This window comes from Barbatula barbatula (genome assembly GCF_947034865.1).
Source record: "Barbatula barbatula genome assembly, chromosome: 1".
Classification (NCBI taxonomy): Eukaryota; Metazoa; Chordata; class Actinopteri; order Cypriniformes; family Nemacheilidae; genus Barbatula; species Barbatula barbatula.
In genome coordinates, this window is record NC_136766.1 from 31,632,246 (window position 1) to 31,643,706 (window position 11,461).

The following is an 11,461-nucleotide window of genomic DNA, read 5'->3' on the forward strand; positions in this document are numbered from 1 at the left end:
GCGTGTTTCCACCCCCGATCAACAATACCTGCTTATCTTTAGACAACTTCCGTCATTTTAACATCAATGTACAAAATTACATTACATTTTAATTTCTGAAAACCATCTAGTCTGTGTTTCAAAGCTTTTGTTTCTTTTAGCTCATCCGCAGCAGGAGGCTCATTATCAATATATCCAAACTCTAAAAAAAGATGTTTATATTTTGTCTGTTGGTCACACAAAAATACAGCATGATGTAACACCACCTCACTTTTAATATAATTAGTATTTCCTATATTAGTAGCTTTCCTGTAGCTCAGTAACTACACGCTAGTCGTCCTCCAAAACTGGTCGTTTACACAAAAGGATTCCTAAACGGAGAAACTTAAAGGTTTTCGTTGGTACCGAGGCGGACACAACATATTTAAAGAGAAGTTGATCCCATATTCCGTCCCAATTGGACAAACGACACGCCAGAGTCATTATGCTATAACTGCTTTCTCTGGTAGTGTAAACGACAATGTCAGTTCCCACGAAAGGGCCGTATTTCGTCCTACGAAGTGAACGATTTGTTTCATCCAGTCGCTTATCTGTCACGGAACAGGTAGTGAAGAACTCAAGCGCAGGCAGCAATACGGGGTAAAACAGGATTTAATAAATAATAAATGCAAACTACAAATAAAGGTTTCCCACAAGGGGGTATAAATAAACAGGAACAAAAACAAGGAACTTCAAAATGCAAGGGACCATTAATATAAACAAGAACGACGGTACAGGTACAAGCAAGGAAACATGTACAACAAACGAGCACAAGACAATAGACAAGAGGGTATATATATAGGGAGACTAACAAAGGAGATAACGATGGGCAGGTGTGGGTAATGAGACACAGGAGGAAAGCTATACTAGAAACGAGAGGGGCGGGGCCAAATGACGAGACAGGAGAGAACGCATATTATGTCCTGATTGACAATAATGTTTCTCTCCACATAAAACACGTGGGTCTGTCATGATTCTGCCCCTAGACCAGAAAATCAAGACAAGAGAAGGCAGAATCATGACATTATCAAATTGATTTTCAATATCTTTACTGATACCCTCACCGTTTGTTTTCATACATCAGGCATTCATATAAACTGCGTTTTCTCGTGTTTGAGCCTCCTCCGATCATGCTGGGTTCATTTTTCCTGAACACCACCACATTGCTTGTCAACCACCATAGAAAGACGCATCGTTTGAACTAGCTACCCACGACTTTCCCAGAAATAACCTTGTCGCTCATCTGCTGTTTGAACCACGTTGGTTCAACAACATAGTGGTTAATACAGTCTTCTAATTGATTTGTTCAGAATGACTGAATGTCATATTGCAGTTAATATTGTACGCTGCATCTGGAAAAAAACTATTTTGCAGTCGTATTCTTGCTCTGTCGTTTTATTTCAAGTGGCCAAATTCATACATTTCATCCTACGTCACTAAGCCCAGGGTCCTAGAGCGCTCAGGCTCACAAACACTTTCCAAACTATATCTTGACTATTTGAATTAAAGGTACAGTTCTTAACTTTTGAAGTAAAATATCCAAAAACCACTAGGCCAGCGACACATACTTTTTTAAGTACCTACAACACCCTAAATGTTTCCAACCATTTGCAATCGTGAGAGAATTGTCAATTTAACCACTGACAGGTTAGATGGGTTGTGTTGTGTCTTTCTCGCATATGAACCATATGATGTCCATACATACAGCTGTCATGGTGGGCAAAGGAGTTTCAAAGCCGGTATGTATGTGTCTTGACCACAGACGAACCGTAATACAAAGCTGTTAGCAAGACACTACTTACAGTATGTGTCTTTCATGAGACTTGTAAATTCTCAGAAAATGCCTGTGAATTTCAGTGAGGAAAAACTGTAGGGGTTCCAGAGCTGCAATTTTGTCAGAAAATTCTGCCTTATTTGTCAATGGCCTCTGCATGGAGGACCAAGATGTTTCAGAGTACTTTGAGCAGCTGATCCGACCCAAGCAGCTCACTTGACTGCTCCAAATGCCACTCACTGGCTTTTTAAATGAAATAATATACTGTCATACATGGACAAAACATTTATATTTAAACTTACGGAAATGACCACAAGATGGTCTTGTGCTTGTCTATTGAAAATGGTGTAGAGTGCGCAAAAGAGTGCAGGTGTCAAATGCACGTGACATCTCTTGCAGTCTGACAGGCTTCGGACAGACGATAGAATAAGGATAGTGTGCTGTTTTTTTGTGAATTTGTACCGGTAATATAGATGAACTGGCTTGATTGAGTTAACATTACACTGAGATCCAAAAACATTCCGATCAGAAGCGCATTTACGCTTGTCTTTTTTCAATTTGTATGTGGACAACATCCAGGGACCCGTTTCAATAAGGAGGTTCAAGCAACACTGAGTTAAAATATGAACTGAGTTGATTTACTCAGATAATCGCTACTCTGAGTTTTCTGTTTCAGAACAGCTGGTTTCAATCAGTTCAATCCACTCTGAGTAAGTTCACTCAAGGTTACGCGTGTTCATCGCGGCTTTAAAAAGCCATCATCAATTGAGCGAAGATAACATGATTCACCATGGCAACGCCACGTGACAAAAAGCGTTCCGTTTATTTCTCGCAGTCGAATTGGAGGCACTATATATATGTGTATATATACACATTTACATGTAAGATATATATATATATAAACACATATATACCTTCGATTTTTGTCATGTAGGTGCAATCCTTCTGCAATAAAAAGAACATGGCAGCAGCTGAAAATAAAATATAAAAACATCCTTCAGTCCGGTGAGTTTAAATGCTCTTGCTTGTAGGATGCCTGACTGGGAAATGCTTGATATATTTAATAAACTGGCTTTGAAAGTTATGAGGATATGAGAACCGAGCACTGTGGCTATAGAAGACAAAAAACTGGTCATGCTTGCCCCTGCTCCAGCTATGTGTAACGGAGTGAAGAGCTGTGCGGTCAGGGTATATTCTGGCAAACAGTTTCCCGATCAAGTTTCGCAATCGGCAAAGCAGCTGTAGCACACGCCGTTTTCCAACACACGATGGGTTATTCGCAAAGCAAAACGTACCTGGCCGCCTCCACAGCGCTGTACTATGGATTCGAATAGAACCCAGATAGCAATGAGTCGACGGCCCACCGGCGGTCCTCCGGCGGCAGTAGAAGCGTCAGAAAGGCGTAAATGCAAACGCGTCTGACGGCGCCCCGCCGGCGGCAGCCGCTATTTAAAAGCGGCAGCCGGCGTTCTACCGCCTTCGTTCCGCGGATGGCCCGCGTGCCAACCGCCGTTCAGCCGCCGTTATATTGCAGGCGGCTCTTCCGCGGCCCGTCGGCTATTTTCGTGCGTTTTGCCGCCGCTTATTGTGTATATATATATATATATATATATATATATATATATATAATACTTATATATTTCTAGCGTGCAGTTTATAAAGAATGAATCATCAAACCAGTAAATTTCCCATTTGGCGTTTTAATTCCACATTTCAAAGTACAGTAACTGTGTAGAGCACTGAAATGTAAGTACTAAAGAACATGCAGGTTTACAAAAACCATGTTGGTAAAAAAACATTACAGTCAAATTAGAACACTTACAATAATTGTTAATTTAAAGAGGTCAGCTCTGGGATGAAAATAATTAGGCTACCAGTAAATATATCAAGTAATGCGGATATTTGGCACCAAATAATTTGAGGTATAACATCACATTTACAAGTAATTTCTAACAAAAGGATAGTAAGGTACAATGGTCTTCAGGAACAGGTCTCTAAAACATGTTTTATTCTCTACACCGGTCCAGGTTGTATTAATGGAAAGGTGATTAGAGAAGATACTCTGAAGCCTTCGCCACACGGTTGTCTTTAGGTCCCTCCCACATTTGATTGCCAAAAACCGATGCTGAAAATCCAAGTGTTACAAATTAAATTTCTCTGAAGTTTCTCATACATAAATGTGACATGCAGTGTACAATCTTAATTTTACTTTTTAGATTACCCTACAGCGAAATTAGCAAATTTACCAGTCGTTCCTGGAGCTCTTTATCCTGCCTCAAAGTGTTGTCAAGCAACACCAAAATCTTCCTGGGTGTCTAGGGGGAGTTACACCCTGGCAGGGATATCTCTCCAACAGACACATTGGCACTGAAATGTTGCAGCATAGTGTCCATTTTGTTGTCTATGCTACGCACAACATCACCAAACTCTCCAAGACGTCGCAGCATTAGGGTCTGATCTGCACCTACAGGGGTTCCCAGAATAAAATAATAAAGTAGTCAGTCCTGGTTCATCAACTACTGAACTATGACATTTATATCTAGGTCTACAACATGTACAGGTGGCCCCAATGGGAATTAAATCAACAACCACAGGTGTTGTTTGCGAGTTGTACCTGATTGCCCAGTGCTAGCAAACGTCTTCAGCATTGTCCCAACTTGCTTCACCTGCTCTTGAAGCGAGCCGCTGTCATCCGAAGCTACAAAATGAAAGGCATATGACAATTTTGGACCTACATCACAGACAAAAAAAGTTAAATTTAAGAAAGAGTGCATGTTCTCACCTGCTTGTGCATCCCCCGGGCTTGGTTCTCCTCCCTCAGGGCTTGGTTCTCATTCTGGAGTCTGAAAATCTACACATATATATATTTTTTTAAACAACAACTTAAGGCACTATTTTTAATATGCACACTAAGACAGAGGCCTACAATATACCTTCGTAGCTGAAAACTTCATGCTGTACACGAGATGCCAGGGGAAAGGGGCCTATAACAGAGCGACGACTTTCTCCTATTGATAATCAATGACATGTAAAAATATGTTTGAAGTTATAGCATACATTTAATGAATTGGACTTAAGTTTAGCACAAGGTATTACATACCTCCAGCGTTTTCACCCATAACAGGTTATGCTCTGGTCAAGTTATCTGAAAGAAACCGTGAACAAAACCACATTGTTAATGCCATTTTAGCTACAGGATTAGCAGCATACAGCAAATTAAGTTTTACTAACAACATTGCTTAACCTCAATGTGTACTGTAACAAAGGCAAAACCGCATGTGTTAGCTAACACTTGCTAGCAACTTTAGCTAGTGGATTAAAAGCATACTTGTTCATACAAACAAAATAATATAGACATCGTTACTTTTGTAACAGAAAAAAAACTCAACGCCTGGAAGAAACCAAGTAGCTATTTCAGAAAGTTAATAGTTATAGCGACAACTTTATAAACAACGCTAATTTAGCTCGACTAGTTAGGCAAAAACAAAGATGACTAGAGATTTTATAAAGATAAACAAAAACAACGTACAAAATGAACATGTACTTACTTAAACGATCGTAGTCGATGACAATTATCTGAAATCTGTATCTTGATCCTCTTTTCAAACAAAAACGTGTGACGAGTGATCTTCCAGGATTTGCACACAAGCAACACAGACAGAGAAATGTAACCGGTAACTTCGTCTGCTGCCCCTTTCGACCGGTGGAGGTACTTCGTTTTATGTGCTTTAACTTTCTTAACAATTAATTTGTACAGGTCGCAATTGCAAATTAATCCCTTACACTTGTTAAAGGTCAAATACATTAAAAATCGAGGTCGGAAAAAAATGAGACATAAACGACATTTCCAGTCAGTGCATAAATCAAAGAAATGTAAAAATGTTCACCTAAGTGCATAAAATAATTCGATATATTTTACATATATTACTGTACTCGCTTCAGAGTTTCAAAGTAATTTAAATGTCATTTTCTAAACCTTACTTTAATGGAATCATAGTCAAGAATCTGTTATAAACCCTACTGACTTTGGAGCAAAACAACTATAGCCTGTTGGATATAATTAACATCTAGGCTATTATGATTTTATAACCACTTTAAGTGTGAAAGGTAGTTAAAATGCTGTCAGTTTTACTCTAACTCCTGCACATGGTCGATTTTGAGAAAATTTCAAAGCGGCTTGCCGCCAGCCCGCCGCAGTCCAATAGACGGAGGCAACCGCCAGAGAAAATGAAGCAGTCGGGCCGCCGGCTGCATGCCGGCGGCATCTCGCAAGAAATGGGAGTGACGTATTCGGCGGCAAACGCTTCATCCCCGCCAGCGAGACGCACCTATAGCCGACAGCTTAGGGCTGGCGGCAAAAAGAAGTCTTGCCGATATTTTTTGCTAGCTGGGAAAGCGAGAAGATTAAGACGTAAGAGGCGGGGCAACTGTTTGAAAATTTCAAAATAATGTATGAATGAAAAATGCTAAAGTAGCATGTTAATAAACTGGTGGCATATGGCGTACGTTCTTATTTCACATTTGAATACTTTAACTTATTTATCAAATCTGTAAAAACTGAACAGCACAATTTCAATGTAGACCTTTTTTTATTATTGTAATGTAAATTAATATATATTTTAATGACTACCACATGCTGAACAATGATGATGGCGCCTAAAATCGTGTTTTTTTGTATAATGTTATCATGTTTGTAATTGTTTTTAATTGCGTTAGTTTGCTGTATTTTTTGTTATTATGGTTAAAATCAAAACGATCCAACTGCAGTGAGAATAACATTTATTGTAAGGCAAAATACAAAAGCATAATTTTTCATGATCTCTCTATCTCTCTCTCTCTCGCATTTTTTTCATTATAAAATATGAAACTTGAAAGGACAGTTGTTGTCGCTACAGCCTGCGTAAATCATTAGTGAATTCAAGCAGCGGACTCATTTGGGAACGCAGTTTAATGTCAAAATGTCAAATGACTGGCTAAATTCGGAACTGCACCAGATGATCTCAATTCCCGACAATTTTATATCTAAAATGTATTTCGCAACAATAACATGTTGTCTTAAATAAATGTTTAATATTGGGTTTCAAATAAGTAATTTTGTTTATCTTTTAATTCAAACTCTACGTGATCCACACTCGTGCACCAAAAATGTGATTGCCAACCACGATAAATCACTTTAAGTAGAATAAATAATTGTGATGACTGTAACTGTTTAATTTCTTAAAGATACAGGGTACTTAGAGCACAATATTTGTTTAAATGCCGAAAATAAATACACATTAAAACAAAAACAAAAAAAGTATTTTTATAAACAAGCGCGTTTTAGTCCACCGGAAGTCCAGCTGCGCTGCCTCTGGTGATCAGTGGTGGTATAGCACATAAGGGGCATGTTTACCGGCATCTTTAATGACATAAATCAGCTGTAGTGGTTTACGCCAACCATATGTAAATATGTAGATTATTTATGTGCTATGCAGCAGTGTGCACGTACGTGCGCGCGTCACTGCTTATCGCACCTGACAGCGGGGAGGTTCCATAGCCCCAGTTTAAAGTTCGTTTTGCACTTCTATATAGCCTACAACTCTACATATTGCTTACAATATAGGCTTAAACAACTCCATTGAAACAAAAGCCAAAGCAAACAACACAATTCTTAAAGCACCTTTAATACAGAGAGAGACAGAGAGAGAGACAGAGAGAGAGAGAGAGAGAGAGAGAGAGAGAGACAGAGAGAGAGAGAGAGAGAGAGAGAGAGAGAGAGAGAGAGAGAGAGAGAGAGAGAGAGAGAGAGAGAGAGAGAGTGAGAGTGAGAGTGAGAGTGAGAGTGAGAGAGAGAGAGACACAGAGAGAGAGAAAGAGAGACACAGAGAGAGAGACAGAGAGACACAGAGAGAGAGAGAAAATTATGCTTTTGTATTTTGCCTTACAATAAATGTTATTCTCACTGCAGTTGGATCGTTTTGATTTTAACCATAATAACAAAAAGTACAGCAAACTAACGCAATTAAAAACAATTACAAACATGATAACATTATACAAAAAAACACGATTTCAGGCGCCATCATCATTGTTCAGCATGTGGTAGTCATTAAAATATATATTAATTTACATTACAATAATAAAAAAAGGTCTACATTGAAATTGTGCTGTTCAGTTTTTACAGATTTGATAAATAAGTCAAAGTATTCAAATGTGAAATAAGAACGTAAAGCCATATGCCACCAGTTTATTAACATGCTACTTTAGCATTTTTCATTCATACATTATTTTGAAATTTTCAAACAGTTGCCCCGCCTCTTACGTCTTAATCTTCTCGCTTTCTATTCGAATCCATAGTACAGCGCTGTGGAGGCGGCCAGGTACGTTTTGCTTTGCGAATAACCCATCGTGTGTTGGAAAACGGCGTGTGCTACAGCTGCTTTGCCGATTGCGAAACTTGATCGGGAAACTGTTTGCCAGAATACAGTGGCGGCTGGTGAAAAATATTCTCGGTGGGGCTGTGCCATACTTTTTTGTTTCCGTAACCATCGCAATAAAATTTAACACAAACTGCAGGACAGCAGTGCTCAGTGAAATAGTCAGTAATATTTAATGCCAATATTAAAAAGTTGAGGCATTCGTACACAAAAACATAAACATCATGATGCACAAACACAAGCCTTTTATTTGCATTTAAACTGAACTTGTAAACAATTGACTATTTCTACATATAAGTAACATCTTTTGGAAAGGCTGTTGGTGCCATTGGTAGTAAATAGGCAACACAATATGCATGCTGTCAGAACAGAGTGGAAAGTGGACAATAACATTAAATTATTATAAAGTTTATAGGAATTCTTACACTGTATAAAGGATGTATAATATAGAAATGGATATCAAGTGGCTGAACTCAAACCTTTGACTGGAAGAATAGCATAAAGTATTTTATGATCAAACTAAATGTAACTAATTGTTAATGTGCTCCAGAACTGCAACAATTAATTGATACAAAACATATATACAGTAATATTAGCAAACACACTATTAACATTTTTTAGAGTACCATATATAACTGAATGATTTTTATGCTAAGGTCAACTATATACAAAGAAACGTGTGTGTGTGTGTGTGTGAAGCTACGGGAGAAGCCGCGCATATACTGCTTCCCTTTTTCGCTAGCCTGCTGTTTGATTGAGAGGTCAGGTTGATCTGGGCCCAGCTCTTTCACCCGAACTTTCTCCGACAAAGTTCTCCTCTCAAACGGATCTTGGAGGAGAGATTTCACCGAGTTAGGGTTGGGTCTTGGAGGAGTAACGTCCGCGCTCGCCATTGTCGTTTAGTAAAAATGGCGCCCCTAGAGCCCAGTCCTTATTTTATCAGGGCTTGGGGCGATAAAATGATCGCCCTTCTTGGATTCTATTTAAGAACGCTGATTGGCTAAATTTTATGTCATACATTCATATCTTAAATTAGCAATTGGCTTAACTGCTACATAGACCCGCCTCCTTGGGGCGCTTTCTCTATCGCCCCAGAGCTGATGAAGCGGTCAGACAGGCAGAGGAAAGGTTGCAAATATGATTTTGTATCATATTTTACATGTATTACTGGGTGCATTCCATATTTAAAACACACAAATATTGACATACTGATGTTTTTCTCATTATTATTACTATTTTTGTTTTAATTTTTTTAATTTTTTTTTTTTTGTGGCTTAAGGGGGGCGGCGCCCTAGCGCCCTCTATTGGCCGGCCGCCACTGCCAGAATATACCCTGACCCTCATCGTTAGAGCGCCCGTCTCCCATTCGGGCCAACGTCGGTTCGAAGACCGCGCGAGTGGGATCGGCTACATGTGCACTTAATCACATTGGGAAATCCTTAAGGGTATTTGAATTATTAGCTACTTCCAGAGGTGGCAGCAAGACCACATTTATTTGATCAGCTTATTCAGAAAGGCGTTCACCATTCACCTGTAATCCTACGAAACTCCTCTTTGATGGCTCTCACAGGAAACTTAACACAAATGTATAAAAAGTGCTTGAGAGCGATTCACACTTTTCTTACTGCTCTGCATACAGTTGCCTTGCTAACGTGTTCTGCATCCCCCGTGTTATAAAGAAAGCTTCCGTTAGCAAAGAAACGTGACCATAAAAATAATCTGCTCAGATGTAAGAGCGCATTCACGAGAGAGGTTTGTGATGTAAGGATGAAGCAGATTGTGAATATATTTAATGGACTGTAAAGAAAAACTGTATCGCTCAAATAAAAAATCCTCCGGATATGATAAAACATCCAAACGGGGCTTCACCATATATTCTCTACCGACGTAAATTTAACTCTCTCCAAATGAATGCAGCTTCCTCATCTACGGGTTCCTGAATAAACGGACATTTAATGTCTGTGTTATAAACTTGTGCGCGATGAAGGAAAACGATTGAAAAAACAAACGGCGTAGGCAAGTTCAAAACCGCTCGCGCTTCTAAAAGGGGCGGAGATTGTAACAAACCTCGGGTTAGTGGAATAAAACCTGCTCCCGACCAGGTTAGGTTCACAGAGTAGGTTACTATGGTTACTCACTCTAAGTATAATATACCTTGATTTCTGAAACGGGCTTCACTTACCCCGCGGTCACGGGTTTGATATACCTCGCGTTCTGAAACTGAAAACCCAGAGTATCCCGTTTTCTGGGGTTAACTTACTCTGAGTTTGCACTTACCCTGCTTTCTGAAACGGGTCCCAGATAAGGTCGCATGTTTATGACAAATGTAAACACAGCCTAATATTCTGTCCTAGTAACGTTTTGGTTAGAGAGTTGGGCTTGTGATCAGAAGGTTGCTGGTTCAAATCTCAGTGCCAGCAGGTCATGACTGAAGTGCCCTTGAGCAAGGCACCTTACCCCTGATTGCTCTGCAGTAATGTGACACTGTAAAAAAACTACTTGTAAGTCGCTTTGGATAAAAGCGTCAGCCAAATGAATAAATGTAAAATGTAAATGTCATACAGCAGCTTTACAATTCTATTGACACAGCTGTTCACAATGTTAAATATCAACTGAATATCTATACAACATTATTGCATTTGTCCGTACTGTATTTAAAATTTCCTATTTATATTTATTATGGTATTCTTTTACTATGTTTTTGTGTTCCATGTGTTTTGTTCCTTGTCTCCTGTTTCCTATGTGCACATTATGGAAAGCATTAGCACTAAAATTAAATATGGGCAAATGTTAGTGACAAATAATCATTTGCCAGGTTTTTGCATCTAAACATTATCTTAGCATTATGAAACCAAAGGCTTAGTGAGTTATTTTGCATTTGATTTATGGCAAGCTAAAATGAAGATTAATTTGATCATAACATCATATTTGTTTATCATAAAACTAAATGAGACTATGTCACAACAACAAAGGAATACCGAACTAATATCTCGAAAGTACGAAAAAAAAAATATTATATTGAAATAATAATGTATTTGTTTATTAAATAACCATTTATTAAATCAAAATAAAATTATCTTGAGTAATGACTTAAAGGGATACTTCAAACAAAATTTTAAATGATGTCAATTACTCACAGAGTTGTTCCAAATCGGTTTAAAAATGAACACAGAGAATCATAACAGACTTGCGTGTTTTATGTGGAGAGAAACCTATTATAGTCAATCAGGACATAATATGCGGTCTCTCCAGTCTC

General features: G+C 38.7%; 1 long non-coding RNA gene across 1 annotated transcript; it reads right to left on the reverse strand.

Moving 5' to 3' along the window:
* Nucleotides 1-3,479: 3,479 nt before the first annotated feature.
* Nucleotides 3,480-5,461, reverse strand: LOC306899754. Its single transcript, XR_013787222.1, has 7 exons — nucleotides 5,341-5,461; nucleotides 4,893-4,937; nucleotides 4,726-4,800; nucleotides 4,575-4,643; nucleotides 4,407-4,490; nucleotides 4,039-4,256; nucleotides 3,480-3,917 (listed from the first exon to the last, which is right to left on the reverse strand). It is a non-coding gene; the product is annotated as an uncharacterized lncRNA (long non-coding RNA).
* Between the last annotated feature and the right edge of the window lie 6,000 nt (nucleotides 5,462-11,461).